A 16,677-nucleotide genomic window follows, 5' to 3' on the forward strand; every position below is an offset into this window, starting at 1 on the left:
TTGATCCAGAAGGGGTCTATTATCCACTTAATTGTACTTTGGAAAGAGAGTAAATGTGGGTGATGAAATTACCAAATAAATAGTATCAAGAAAGTTTTCCAGAATTAAGGGATACAAGTCCCTAGAGTATTTGGTGAGTACTTGGTGAGCCCACTAAGTGCCCAGCAAAATGCACAAAAATGTCTGACTACTCTGAAGTGATTTGTTTACTATCAGTGGGAGCTGGTCTGTAGTAAACTCATGTTGTGAATGCTATTGCTCTTTTTCAGCAGCTCTAATTTTAAGCTTTCATTAAAATCAGTTGACAGCCAAGGTGCTAATAAGGCACTAGTCATGGGCCTAACCCCTGGGTGAACCATTCAATTTATTGTCCTCTAGACAGCTTCTTAGCATCGAACATGAGAGAGGCAGGGTTAGAAAGTACAGTGTGATTTTTTTTTAAAGCAACAATCCAAGTACCTATTCTAGTGGAAGTTCTGCATCTTCATATATCAAGGGCAGCCTCCTCATATAACCCCTTCTGGATAACAAAAATTTACAAATTATTTTATATACTTGATTACTATCCACACACTAGGCTGATTTTGTGCCTTGAAAAATTCTTTGAAGATGGAAATAGTTGGGTTCCCTGTGTTTTTTTGGTAGTTTCCTAGTTTTCTTTATTCACGTAAAAATTCAAGCAGGAGCCCAAAATTAATTTTTCATGCTAGTATTTCCAGGCACACAAATTTTATATGCCAGTAAGATTTATTGTAATAGGAATAGAATGAATTAAGTCAGCTGCTTCTAGATGATGTTTGTGATTGATTTTCCAGAGCCTTGGAGACTGCTCATTTATCTCTTACTATTCTCAGGTTTTTTTAAAAAAAAAAATTAAAAAGCCCTTTGGCCAGGCACATGCTATTTTCCACCTATCCTCCTTGGCACCTACCACTGCACAGCACCACATGTTCTTTTCACCCAAATTGCTTGATTTTACCACCTCTCTCTGAGATTTTCTTTTTCTTCTCTATTGCCATTGCTTTCATTAAATTCTCTTTGAATGATTTCTTTCATTTCCTGTCTCTCCATTTCATGTTCACTTTCTAATGATTCTTTTGGTAATATCCTAAAGGCTTATTAAAAAAAAAAGATTAGTAGAAAGAAAAACAACTTATCTTACTCCAGATTTTTTCCCACTTTACACTATGATATTCTATTCATCTTGGAGATTTTTAAAAGTATTCAAATGTGAATATTAATCAAGTTACAGTATGAGGCAATGAGGAGTCCAGTCACCTTTCTATAACTTAATCTTGTCCTTTGTAAAAGGGTGTCATTAAGTTTCCCAGAGCTAATACCCCTTGAATATAAACTTATTTTTTGTTGTTGTTGCTTAAAGTATTACATATAGTATTATATATGTCCCCCTTTTCCTCCATTGGCCTCCTCCCTTCCACTCCCACCCCCAACACATTATTTTTCCTCTATTTTTTCTTAAACCACTTCTTTCTCATTGGTCTCTGCCTAAGCACCCTGAGTAGAGTCGTCCCTGTAAAATAAAGAAACCAAGGGACAGAGTTTCATCGTGATTTGATGAGGGACACATGGCTGGTCTGTGGCATTCAGAAATAGCCTGGTAAACCCAGTACACCAGACAGTCTTCTCATTCAATTGTAAATCATTTAAATTCAGATTTAAGTGTAATACCTTCCCTTGGTCTCATTGCCACGGCAGTCATTTTATTGTTTCTGGCAGAGAAGGAGGAAAAAATGAAAAGTAATATAGTGGTTGAAAGTTAAATCTTTTTAACAGACTAAGCTGAAAAAGAAGATCATTATTTTCCTTCAGTTCTTCCTTATGCACCCCAGACTTGGTCCTAGTTGAAGAACATATGAAAAAATATGAGTTTGTCATCTCTGGGGATAACTGTCCTTGTTGTTGTGGACAGAACCCTGCAAAAGAAATCAGGAGTCCCAGAGGCTGGTTCTAGCTGGGTCACTAACTAGCTGTGTTACTTTGGATAAATTGTTTCATGACTCTGGCCTTTAGTTTTCCTATTTGTAAATATAAGGGTTTGAGCAAAAATCTCTAAGGTCATTTTAGTCCCAACTTTTCTTGATGCTATGATAAATAAAAGAAAGAAAACTCTGTGAATGAGCATATGAAGTAAACAGGTAGGTAAAAAAAGCGACTAACTGGTTGGCCAACACAAATTGAAAGAAGCATGAAACTAAAAAGTATGAGATGCTGTTAGCAACCTAGGAATGGATTTAGAAATTGTTTAATATAGGCCAGTCATTTTACGAGAACCTGAAGATTTAAATTAGATGGTCAATTCTACCCCTAATCTGTTTTTTGTTTGTTTGTTTATTTATTTGTTTTTGTTTTTGTAATTTGATGTGGTTACTGATCAAAGGAGATATAGAATGGGCTGAAATCAAGGTATTAAATTTAAGGGATGAAAAATATAAAAGGATTGCATCCAACCATTGAAAGACCTTCTTAGACCATACAGAGGATAGGCACCATAGTTTCGGCCGAACACTGATGACATCATAGATATAACAGAATGTTTGACACTTATCAAACATTCTATAAGTGTGCATAGCCATATACACAAAGATAGCTAAATAAACACATGTTGCTACAACCAGCATCTCTCTTAGATAGGCTTATTCTCTGTTACACTATAGTGAGTTAGCTTAACTAATTATTAGAAGGTGGCTCTTTCAGAAGCAAGCTTCTCAAATTTAGGTATGCAATTAACTGAGAGAAGTTGTTAAAATGCAGATTTCAGGGTACCACTCTTAGGGTTCTGATTCAGTAGGTCTATAATTACACCCACCAATATGTATTTTTTAAAGTGTTATTGGTGATTCTAATGCAACTCAAAGCATCCTTTGAGAAATTCTGGGGCAGAGAGAATAGATCAACCTCTTTTACCCAGTACCTGCTCATATATGGCCAGGTAGATCAAAGTTTTTCAAGCAGAGTTCCCTATAGTGAGTACAGTGAGTTATCCACCACATCAAATAGATGTAAGCAATGCACAGAGAAAATTCAGGTATAATCCAAATCCAAAGGTAGTATTCATTGACTGAAATATACACAGGATGCTGATTATTCCCTCTATCTTTAGCATACTCAGGTTTTGTTCCTTGAAAATTTTGACATGCTCTATCTATCTAAGACATTATTTTACTAATCTTTCCAGCAGCATTTGAAACTTTTCATATCCTCCAAACTAATGACCACTTCCACTTTTTTGAAACCTTCTTCCCTTGACTTCAATGACCCATGCTCTCATGATTTAACTCTTAATTTTCTGGCAGTGACTACTCAGTTTCCTTTATGATCTCTTGTTCCTATTCCGTTCCTTACCGGATATTAATCTCTGTTCCAGGCCCTCTTTTAATTCTAAGCATTCTTCTTGAGCAAGGTCATCTTTTTAAGCAGCTTCAATTAACATATCTCTGTGTTAACATTTACTAAACCTCAATCTCTGGACCATATTTCTCTCCTGACTTGAATAGTCAGTTACTACTTGACTTCTCCACTTCCATGCAGTCCAACCACCTCTAAGTCAGCATGTACAAAACTAAATTTGCAATCCCAATAGATCTACTGGACCATCTAGCCAGGAAAATTAGGCAAAGAAAAAATTAATAGGAATCAGAATTGGAAAAGAATACTTAAAAATATATTTGCAGATAACATAATCCTATAGTGGAAAAACTTAAAGAATCCATTACAAGTTATGGAAGCTAATTAACAAGATCAGCAATGGTGCAGGATATAAGATCAATATACAAAAAACTACTCTGGCTGGGTAGCTCAATTGGTTAGAGCACATGTGTCAAACACAAGGCCCGCGGGCCAAATCCAGCCCGCCAGGCCTTGCACTGCGCTGTCATCACTGCACTCCGCTGTCAGTTTATGACATTGTCAGTTTATGACTGTTCGGTAAACCATTCGGCCCGCGATTTAGGCTGGATTTTAGATTTTGGCCCCTTCTCTGATTGAGTTCGACACCCCTAGGTTAGAGTGTCATCCCAGTGTGACAAGGTATGGGTTCAATCCCTGGCCAAGACATATATATAAAACAATCAACTAATAAATGCATAAATAAGTGGAACAATAAATTAATGTATCCCCTCTCTCTCTCTCTCTCTCTCTCTCTCTCTCTCTCTCTCTCTCTCTCAGCAATAAGGCCTGGCCAGAATTGTTCAATGGTTGAGTGTCGAACCATGAGCCAAGAGGTCATGGTTTGATTCTAAGTCAGGACACATGCTCAGGTTGCAGGCTCAATCCCCAGTGGGGGACATGTAGTAAGCAGCTGATCAATGACTCTCTCTCATCATTGATGTTTCTATTTCTCTTCCATTTCCCTTCCTCTCTCTGAAATCAATAAAAATATTTTTCAATAAAATAAATAAGGATAAATCTGCAGTCCTACCTTTAGTCTTATGCAACTTCCTCTGACCCAAGCTAGGTGGCCAGAGTTCTCTTTCTAAAAGATAATCTGAGCTATAGAGCATGAGCACATTTTATGCATGCTGAAAACGCCCTTCACAAACTAGCCCCATTCTCCATTTTCAACCTTGTTTCTGCTTGTTTCTTCCAAAGCACGATGCACTCCAGACATATTGACCTGCCACTACCCTCAAGAATACAAGCTCTTTTCCCAACCTAATGCTATTGACAGTACCATTTGTGGAGTAGTCAGGCCTGGGTATGAGTTTCTCAAAGTGGTAACTCAAGTTATGAGACTTTGGGCAACTCACATAACCTTTCTGAGACTGAGTTTCCTCATGAACAAAATGAAGACAAAGATATGGACCCTATAGGACTGAATTAACTGACATGCAGGGGCTGGCATCCAGCAGGCATTTAACAAAAGTTAATTCCATTCATTCTCAGTATATCTCTTTGTCTTGACATTCTTCCTTCATCTCTAGTCTCTTTTCCACCTACAAACTCTTAGTGAACTTCCATGACTTATGTCACTGAAATGTCAATTCTTATAAAAATCCTTCCTGGTACCTTCTGGCAAAAGGGTCTCCCTCTCTCCTCCGCATTTCAGTAACCCCATATACACTCTTTTCACATCACCCTAAAGTTGTCCATGCATGGGCTTCTCTTCCTTCCAGCTCACATTTGGATTACCTTGATCTTAACACTGTGCCAGACACATAGAAAGCCCTTAATAATGTTTGGTGAATGAAGACACATAAAATAATAAAATCAATCACTAAAAATATACAAAACCACTTGCATTTCTATATACTAGCAATGAATGATCCAAAAATAAAATTCAGTAAATAATTTGGTTTGTGATATCATCAAAAAGAATAAAATCGTAGGGATAACTTTAACCAAGGAAATGTAATATTGTACACTGGAAACTAGAAAACATAATCAAAAGACTTTAAAGAAGACATCTAATCTAATAAAAATGTAACATGCAAATTAACTATCACTCCGTCACAAAGATGGGGGGGCATTTAGGCAGGCAGCATGATCATAGCCCAGCAGACACAATGCAGGGCTGGGCACATGCTCCCGGCAGCCACCTCATGGCTTGGAGCACACCCCCACCCTAGTGGACACAACAGAGGGCTGGAGGCATACTCCCAGCAGCTGCAGCACAGCTCAGAGCATGCCCCTACCCCAACAGACACAGCCCAAGGCTGGGGGTGAGCTCTTGGTGGTTGCCACAGGGCTCGAAGCATTCTCCCACCCCAACGGACACAATGAGGAGAGGCCTCTGCACATGAGCTGCAGGAAACACCTTTTCTGACCGCTCATTGGCTAAGCTCCCTGTATGCCACTCATAGTGTCCTTGGTAACTTGAGTAATAAGAATACAATAAGGTGATCTAGGGTTTTTCCACCTCACTCCTGGAAGAAAAACTAAGGTTAGTGGCTAGAGGGACTAAGGAATGTTATGTCCTGCCCTAGCCAGTTTGGCTCAGTGGATAGAGCCTTGGCTTGCCGACTACAGGGTCCAGGTTCAATTCTGATCAAGGGCATGTACCTAGGTTGCAAGCTTCTCCCTGGCTGGGGCCCAGGTCAGGGCTCATGCAGGAGGCAACCAATCGAAGTGTCCCTCCCACAATGATGTTTCTCTCTGTCTTTCCCTCTCTCTTCCAAGCTCTCTAAAAATCAGTGGAAACATATCTTCAAGAGGAAGAAAGAGAGAGAGAGAGAGAGAGAGAGAGAGAGAGAGAGAGAGAGAGAGAGAGAGAAAGAGAGAGAAAGAGAGAGAAAGAGAGAGAAAGAGGAAGGAAGGAAGGAAGGAAGGAAGGAAGGAAGGAAGGAAGGAAGGAAGGAAGGAAGGAAGGAAGGAAGGAAGGAAGGAAGAGAGAAAGAAAGGAAGGAAGAAATGTCATATCCTATAAAAGACACATATTGAAAATGCCTAAAGAAAGTTGTCATTTTTTAGTGGTGAAGGGACTGGAGTCTGTGTTGATGAAAACACCTTGGCAGCTGCATCAACCGGCAGTGGCAGCAACAGTGGGTGATGGGGCTGGTGCCTTCCCCAGATCAGCCTGGTCATCTCTCGCACCAGGACTCTAGTAAATACATAAAACAAATCATTTTAGGTTCATGAATTGGAAGAAGACAATACTCCTCACATAGATCTATAGATTCAAAGAAATGCCCATAAAAGTTCCAACTGCCTCTGTGGCAGATATTGAAAGGCTGATCCTAAAATTTATATAGAAATGCAAAGAACCCAAATAGCCAAAACAATCTTGAAAAATAAGAGCAAAGTTTGAGGACTCGCACTTTCTGAATTAAAAAATTATTTCAAAGCTACAAGTAATCAAAACAATGTAATACCAGTATAAAGGATTAGGCATATTGACCAGTGAAATAAAACTGAGAGTGCAGAAATAAACCCCAAAACTTTATGGTCAATTGATTTTTTCACAAGGGTGCCAAGTCCATTCAATAGGAAAAGACCGTCTTTTTAATAAATAGTGCTACGAACACTGGCTATCTACATGCATACAAAAGAATGAATTTGGATACCTAAGTAACAATGTATACAAAACTAACTCAAAATAGATCAAAGGCTTAAATGTAATAGCTAAAACTATAAAACTCTTAGAATAAAAAATAGGAATGAATCTTCATGACTGTGGATTTGGAAATTGAATTTCAGATAGGACACAAAAAGCACAAGCTACATGCCAAGCCAGTACCGCTCAGTGGTTGAGCATCAACCTATGAACCAGGAGATCACAGTTTGATTCCTGGTCAGGACACATGCCTTGGTTACGGATTCAATCCCCAGTGTGGGGCATGCAGGAGGCAGATAATGATTCTGTCTCATCATTGATGTTTCTATCTCTCTATCTCTTTCCCTTCTTCTCTGAAATAAATAAAAATATATTTTAAAAAGCACAAGCAAAAAAAATATATCTTGGAATTAAACATACTTAAAATTTTGTGTATCAATGGATATAATCAAGAAATAATAAGGCTACACATAGAATGGGAGAAATATTTGTGAATCATATGCCTAAAAAGGATTTGTATCCAGAATTTAATTTAAAACTAATTAATTAAAAGACAAATGACCCAATTTAATAATGGGTGGAGAATTCAAATAGACATTGAAAGGATATAGAAATGGACAATAAACATATGAAGAAAATGCAAAACACTGATAGTGATTAAATGCAAATCAATACCACAATGAAATACCACTTCACACTTACTAGGAGGGATGTAATTTTTAAAAAATAACAATTCTGGGAAAAGATGTGGAGAAATTTGAACCCTCATACATTGCTGGTGAGAATGTAAATGGTACAGCCTCTGTGGAAAACTGTTTGGTGGTTCCTCAAAAAGTAAAACATAAAATTACCAAATGACCCAGAATTTCCACTCCCAAGTTTAACCCAGTGGAATTTTAAAGCATATATTTACACAAAAATATGAACATGAATGTTCATAGCAACATTATTAATAACCAAAAGTGAAAACAAACTAAATGTCCATCTACTGATGAATGATTAAATAAGATATAGTGTGTTCATGCAATGGAATATTGTTAGGCAATAAAGAAGAATTAAAATGGTTATGCATGCTGTAATATGGATGAAACTTGAAAATATTATGCTAAATGAAAGATATCAAACACAAAGGTCACTTAACATATAATCCTATTTATATAAAACAACCAGAATATGCAAATTTATAAGACAAAAAGTAGATCAGTGGTGGTCAGGGGCAGGGAGAAGGGAGAAATGGGAAATGATTGGTAATGAATACAGGGTTTCTTTAGAGCAGGGGTGTCGAACTCAATCAGAGAAGGGGCCAAAATCTAAAATCCAGCCTAAATCGCGGGCCGAATGGTTTACTGAACAGTCATAAACTGACAATGTCATAAACTGACAGCGGAGTGCAGTGATGACAACGTGGTTCGGGCCACATTGCAAGGCCTGGCGGGCTGGATTTGGCCCGTGGGCCTTGTGTTTGACACATGTGCTTTAGAGGGTGATAGAGATGTTTTGGAATTAGTGATGATGACTGTACAACTCTTGACTATACTAAAAACCACTGAATTGTAAATTCTAAATGGTATACAGTATTATTATTATATGTTATTTATCCTATCTAATAAAGAGGGAATATGCTAATTGACCCTCACACTGTTGCATAGATGGTGGCTCCCATAGCCAATAAAGAGGGAATATGCTAATTGACTGCCCCACTTTCAAAGATGGTGGCACCCACAGCCAATAAGGAGGGAATCTGTTGATTGACTATCACACCCTCAAAGATGGTGATGCCCACAGCCACAAGATGGCAGCTCCCAGTCTCCTCAGCCCCACCAGGGCCACATGCCTGTCTCTGGAGTCTTCCAGTCCCCTCAGCCCCTTAGCCGCCCAGGGTTGCCCAAGAACCAGGTAACCAGGGCCGGCTGATGCTTGCAGTGCCAGCAATGGCAGCAGCATAGGTGTGATAGGGGCATCACTTTCCCCTCATTGCCAGGTCACCTCCTGCTCCTGAGGGCTCCCAGACTGTGAGAGGGGGCAGGCTGGGCTGAGGGACCCCCCACCCTCCAGTGCATGAATTTTCATGCACCAGGCCTCTAGTATCTTAATAAAAAGATTAAAAGAATAGAATTGGATTCCAAAATGACAGTGAAGTTTGCTCCCAGGACAAAACTTGAATTACAATTAAAATACAAAAACAAAAACAACAACAAAAAAAATATTCTGAATAATCAACTGAAGATTAGCTGGAGAGAACGCTGATAACCAAGGAAAGAAAGTGAAGACTGGACAGAGACGGCTAGGAAGTGCAGAGGTGTGAAAGAGCTAGCTGGGCTCCCAAAGACAGTAGCTGAAGTGCTGGAAGGATATCTAAACTGTGGGTTGTTTCCACTGAGAACTCTGGGGTCTAAACCCCAAGCTGATCCCCGCCCCACCTCCCCCCAACACAAAACACCAGAACTGAGAAAGGGGCCCACATAATATCTGACTGTGAAAAGCAGCAGAGTTGCTGGTGAAAGATGGTTGTAAATGCTTGCACCCTCTTAAAGGGCCAATACACAAAACTTTGTGTGCAGCCACTCACCTTGTGCTCTGTCAGAGGGAGAGCAGAGTGAATAGGAGCTGGAGGACTTTAAGGGAAAGATTGACAACGGTAGAGACATAGTATGGGACTATAACACTGCATTGATGGCACTGAATAAATCTTACAGACAAAAATTAACAAGGAAAGGGTGATTCTAAGTGACATACTGGATCAGATGGATCTAATTGACATTATAGAACATTTCACCATGAAACGGCAGAATATACATTCTTCTCAAGTGCACATGAGTCATTATCAAAGATAGACCACAGGTTAGGACACAAAACAAGTCTCTACAAATTTAAGAAGATTGAAATTATATCAAGCATCTTCTCAGATCCTAATGGAATGAAATTAAAAATCAACTACCATAAAAACACTAAAAAAAATTCAAACACATGGAGGTTAAATAGCATGCTATTAAAAAGTAAATGGGTTACCAATGATATCAAGAAAAAAAGAAAAAAACATTCTGGAAAAAAAAATGAAAATGATGGCACAACAAACAAAAATCTTTGGGACACAGCAAAAGCAATCATCAGAGTCCTACCACAAAAAAAATATTAATAATAAACCCTAGCCTAACTGATTTGGCTCAGTGGATAGAGCATCTGCCTGCAAACTGAAGGGTCTCAGGTTCGATCCAGGTCAAGTGGATGTACCTTGGTTGTGGGCACATCCCCAGTGGGGAGTGTGCAGGATGCAGCTGATCAATGTTTCTCTCTCATCAGTATTTCTAACTCTCTATCCCTCTCCTTTCCTCTCTGTAAAAAATCAATAAAATATATTTAATAATAATAATAATAATAATAAACTCTATAACTTAAAGAATTGAGAAGAGAATAATAAGAAAAAGCAGAGTGAGTAGAAGGAATGAAATAATAAAGATTAGAGCAGAAATAAATGACAGACTAAAAAAACACACAACACAAAAGATCAATGAAAGCAAGAGTTTGGTATTTTAAAAGATAAATAAAAATCAATAAACTTTTAGCTAGACTTACCAAGAAACAAAAAAGAGAGGACCCAAATAATTAAAATCAGAAATGAAAGCAGAGAAGTAACAACTGATATCACAGAAATACAAAGAATTGTAGCAAAATACTATAAGCTGGACAATGTGGATAAAATGGACAAATTCCTAGATAAACACAATCTATCAAAAGTGAATCAGGGGAGAAGGAAGATGGCTGCTGAAAGGAAGGCAGACTGCAAAATAATGTGTGAGTGAGAAAACCAAGGGAAAGTGTGTGGTCCCACGGGGATTGTTTGTTGGTGAATTGAGGGACATCTATACTCCAGGAGATTGTGGGGGACTGTCAGAAACTGCTCCCCTGATGGGACAGCCACCCCTACCACTGGGTTCACTCCCACAGCAACCAGATCAGATGCAGAGACGGCTCCATCTTGAAGGAAAAGCGTTATACATCACATAAACAAATTGAAAGACAAAAATCACATGATCTTATCAATATATGGAGAAAAAGCATTTGATACTGTCCAACACCCATTTTTTATTTAAAAAAAAACCTCTCAGCAAAGGGAGAATAGAGGGATCATACCTCAACTTAATAAACACCATATATGACAAACCTACAGCAAACACAGAAACTGTAAGTTGCCTACTCAATGTTTCCCCCTTCTGTAACAAAACCAGGATTTTGTTAGGGGTAGTAATAGGCTGGGTTGAAAATAAAACCTCCCCAGACTCCATTTTAGCTAACAGTGGTCATCCAACCCAGTTCTGGCCAAGAAAATAAGCAGAGATCTATAGGATAGGGATCCAGGAAAATTGATGGAAACAGACTGACTCAGCAGTCACAAGTCTTGCCCTTTGCATTATCTCCTGTTTTCTTGCCTGGAGTTAAAACAACCATCTTATAAGCACAAAGAGGGAAGTCATACTCAAAGGACCACAGAACAAAAAAGTGGAACTTGCCCGAGTCCTCAACTACTGAAATTGAGTCTCCATTATATCAGAAAAATAAACTCCTTTTGTTAAACCACCATAATTTGATTTATGTTACATGCAGTCAACAACAGTCCTAATAGATACAATTGTGTATGACATGGTTCCTTCCCATGTCTTCAGCCTTATCTCAAGCAATTCTCTTTTTCATTCATTGTATGACAACTATATCTTTTACTCTTCAAACACAGCCTCTTTCTGCTTCAAGGTATCTGCATGTGCTTTTCTCTCTGCCTGGAATAATCTTTTCCCAACTCTTCACTGGCTAACTTCTATTCATTATTCTGATCTAAGCTTAAGGGACTCAGCATGGACTTTCTTGACCTTTCTAATCCAAATTAGGTGCTGTCATAGCACCTTGAGCTTTCCCTTTTTGGTGTGTTTTATGATGTATATTTTTAATTAATTTACAAGATTTTCTTCCTTTAGTTTAACTTCTGACTCACCAACTGGACTGAGCTCTATAATGTCAAGAACTGTGTTTGTCTTGTCCATTACTAAATATGCATCCAGCCCCAATAACAGTGCTTGCAACACAGAAAGGCACTGAATAACAGTACTAATAAATGAACAATCTACATAAATTTCATGTGCTTTGTGCCACTTTCCCTGCTCTCCCAAATTGGAATTAATCACTCCTCTTTTTATGCTTCCATAGCACATTGCTTTGACCTCTATTTTAATTCAATCTTTTTAAAAATAAGACATGTTTTAAAAGATCTCAAAATCTGTTCAAGAGGAAACCATATAAAACTAATTATATGTAGTATAATAAGTGAAACATTTAAAGTCTGAACAAGATACAAAAATAGAGTAAGAGAAAGGGTGATGAACTCAATGAAGCAGTAGAGATGAGATGAGGGAAGGGTTTCAGGAACTGGTAACCTCTAGCCAGTGTTTTGAAAGCTAAATGGCAATTTTCCAGGTAGACAAGGGGAGGAAGGAAAATCCAAAAAGAGTATATCATGTTTAAATGTCCTAGTGTTAAAAAGCAGAGGGTGCTCAATACCAATAAAGTATAACAAAAGCATTGGGGACATGACATGAGTAACATTGTTGAGCAACCACCTAACACAGTAAATATAGGTTTTTCCATGAGACTTCTCTTAAAACTTTCCTTTTTTAAAAGCTTAGACAAAGAATTTTACAGCAAATGCAACCATCATTTATATCTCATAAGTTGCATAATTAACTTCCTACATGATGTCTGCAATAATTAGAAAATTATTTTCCTTCATTATATAGGATGTAATGAAGTTGTATGTACATGCTCCATGGCTGTGCCCAGCTTTGAGTTCCAGTTGACTCCATCTCTATGGAGAAAATTGTCTAAAGTCAAGGCTGGAGAGATAGACAAGATCCAGACCATGAAGTGGCTATGATGTACCAATTTTATAGACAACGAATAGACACAAAAGAATTTAAGCGAGATAGAGATTATACTTAGATTTGAGTCTCAGTAAGATCACTTTAAAAGCACTGGATCAAAGGCAAAGAAATCAGTGAGGCTTCTCTTGCAATAATAAAAGTAACTATGGGAGAACCAAGATGGTGGCATAAGTAAACACCTATACTTGCTGCCTCTCACAACCACATCAAAGTTATAACTAAAAGGCAGAACAACTACCACCCAGAACTGAAGGAAAGCTGGCTGGCTGGAAGTTCCACAACTAGAGAGGTGAAGAAAGTACATTGAGACAGGTAAGAGGTGTGAAGGGGCAGAAAGTGCTGGCAACTGGATGTGCTGCTATTTTAATTGGGAGGGAGATAAAAGCTTTGCTTGCTCTGAACTCCAGATCTGGGCAAGACTCTGGGGGACCCAGACACATACGGGGAGAAACTGAACTGTCTGGCATCTGTTCAGGAACGTGAGGGCAGCTTTCTCTCAGAGGTGCTCGCAGCAATAATTGTTGCTGCATGGGGGCGTGGGACATAGAGACCTGGGACCTCTCCAGTGCAGGACTGACTGGCAGCCTTTGTTGTTTTCTCTGCCCTGGTGATTCCTAAAGACCCCACCCCACCCAATATACAACCCCCCACAAGCTATGTGCATCGGCTTTTGCATATGAATGGACTGTCCTTTCTCAGCCTAAAACCTGTCAAATTACAGCTGAGTCACAGAGCCCCAGAGCTTCCAAAAGAAGGCCCAAGGTCTGGCATCAGTAGCCAGCCTTGCTGCACAGCTGGACCTCGTAAGGGCACTTACAAACAACATACAAAGAGGAGGAATCTGCAGATGTCTTTGTAGCTCCTGCTGAGTGGCCCCATATAGTGGCTGACCTTGCACCTTCTTGGAGATTCAAGAGCCCAGTGTACCCAGTGGTCAGAGTGAGACCATACCAGATTACAGCTCTTCACATACGTAAGAGACACACTCAAGGGGCAAACTCAGTGAGCACAAAAGCCCCACTGAAGCAAGTCCTGCCCCATAAGGGTGTCTCCTGTTCAACAGATCTTCCAGTGTAGTCACAGCTGGTACTCACAGCCAATTGGCCTGGAGGTCAATTCCTCACAGTGATAGCAATAGCAATCAAGGGTTAACTACAACAAGACTGTGAAAACAGCCCACAAAGGAGTGCACCAAGAGCATCCACCTCAGGTGACTGGGGAGGCTGAACAACAGGGCCCTATGGGATACCTACTACACAAGGCCACTCTATCAACTCAAGGAGACTTAGCAGCTACCCAGTACATAGAAATAAACACAGTGAAGCAGCCAAAATGTGGAGACAAAGAAATAAGTCATAAACGAAAGAAATGGATGAAAGCAAAATACTAGATATAGAGTTCAAAATCATGGTTATAAGGTTTTTCAATAATTTTCTAGAAACTTCCGAGAAATTTAGTGAGACCTTCAAGGATATGGAAAAGGACCAATCAGAAATTAAGCATACACTGACTGAAATAAAGAATAATATACAGAGATTCAACAGCAGACTAGAGGATCCCAAGAATCAAGTCAAGTATTTCAAATACAAAGAAGCAAAAAACACTTAATGGGAAAAGCAAAAAGAAAAAAGAATACAAAAAGCTGAAGATAGTGTAAGGAGCTTCTGGGAAAACTTCAAGCATACCAACATCTGAATTATGGGTGTGCCATAAGAAGAGAGAGAGCAAGATATTGAAAACCTATTTGAAGAAATAATGACAGAAAACCTCCTCTACCTGAAAGAAATAGACTTACAAGTCCAGGAAGTGCAGAGAACCCCAAACAAGAGGAATCCAAAGAGGACCACACCGAGACACATCATAATTAAAATGCCAAGAGCAAAATACAAACAGAGAATCTTAAAAGCAGCAAGAGAAAAACTTAGTTACCTACAAGGGAGTACCCATATGAATGTCAGCTGATTTCTTAACAGAAACTATGCAGGTCAAAAGGGAATGGCAAGAAATATACAAAGTGATGAATAGAAAGAACCTACAACCAAGATTACTCTACCCAGCAAAGCTATCATTTAGAGTTGAAGGTAAAATAAAGAGCTTCACAGACAAGAGAATGCTAAAGGAGTCCATCACCACCAAACCAGTATTATATGAAACTAGAGGCCCAATGCCTGAAAATTAATGAACTGGAGGGGTGTGTGCCTCAGCCAGGACTACCTCCTGTCACAATCAGGGAGCCCTCAGGGGCAGGAGGTGACCCAGTGATTGCGGGAATGCGATGCCCCATCACACCTCTGCTGCTACCACTGCTGGCAGTGCAAGCCTCAGCCAGCCCTGGTTACCTGAGCCTAGGGCAGCCCTGGGCAGCTGGGCAGCCAACATATGAGACTTGCCTGTGCCTCAGGCATCAGCTGAGCAGCCACCATCCTAGGCTGGCCTGTGCCTTGGGCCAGCCCTAGGCAGTTGGGGGGCTGAAGGGACTGGGGAACTCTGGAGGTAGGCTTGTGGGGAGGGCCCAGCCTTGCCACATACCTGCTACCCCATCAGGACTGAGGGGACTGAGCACTACCATCTTGTGGCTGTGAGTGCCACCATCTTTGAAGGCATGGCAGTCAATTAGCATATTCCCTCCTCATTGCCTCTGGGAGCCCCAATGTATGCAATGGTGTGAGGGTCAATTAGCATATCCCATCTTCATTAAATAGGATAATTAACATATCATTATAATACTGTATACCATTTAAAATGTACAATTCAGTGGTTTTTAGTATAGTCAAGAGTTGTACAGTCATCATCACTAATTCCACAACATCTTTGCTACAGCATGAGGGTCAATTAGAATATTCTCTCTTTATTAGATAGGATGCTGAAGGGTATTCTCTAAGAAGAGGAAGAAGAAAAAGGTAAAGATTAAAAAAATTACAAACAACAAAGTGACAACAAATATATATCTATCAACAAGTGAACCTAAAAATCAAATGAATAAAAAAACTGATGAAAAGAACAAACTGGTGAATGTAATAGCCTCTGGGATAAGAAAAGGGAGCAGACTGACAATTCTCAGGGAGAAGGGGATGTGTGGAGTGCAAGAAGAGACTGGACAAAGAGCTTATACCTATGGATGAGGTCAGCAGGGGGGTAGAACTGGAATGGGGTGGGAATTGGGTGGAGGAGAACTATGGGGGGGAAAAAGAGGAACATCTGTAATAATCTGAACAATAAAGATTTTTAAAAAATAAAAATCTATACTAATAAAAGGGTAATATACTAATTAGACCAGAAGACCAGACATCTTCCTACCATGCGACTTCCTTTTGGACAAAGCCACGGTGATGCGGACCAAGGCAGAGGCAGTTAGGGGTGATCAAGCCAGCAGTGGAGGGCAGTTGGGGGCCTTTAGGCTTGCAGGGGAGTGGTTAGGCAGTGATCAAGCTGGTAGGCAGGCAAGTGGTTAAGAGCCAGCAGTCCCAGATTGCAAGAGGGATGTCCTGGATTGGAGAGGGTGCAGGTTGGGCTGAAGGCCCCCGCCCCCTTCACACCTCCTACTGGAGATGTGCCCACAACCAAGGTACATGCCCTTGACTAGAATCAAACCTGGGAACTTTCAGTCCACCGGCCGACACTCTATCCACCGAGCCAAACAGGTTAGGGCCATAAGTGATATTTTAAACTGTAGACGTGAATAAGATCATCTAAGACGTGTATATAGGGTGTGAAGGTCATCAAGGATAGAACCATAAGGAA

Source organism: Pipistrellus hanaki (assembly GCF_964339955.1).
Source record: "Pipistrellus hanaki genome assembly, chromosome: X".
In the NCBI taxonomy this organism is placed as follows: Eukaryota; Metazoa; Chordata; class Mammalia; order Chiroptera; family Vespertilionidae; genus Pipistrellus; species Pipistrellus hanaki.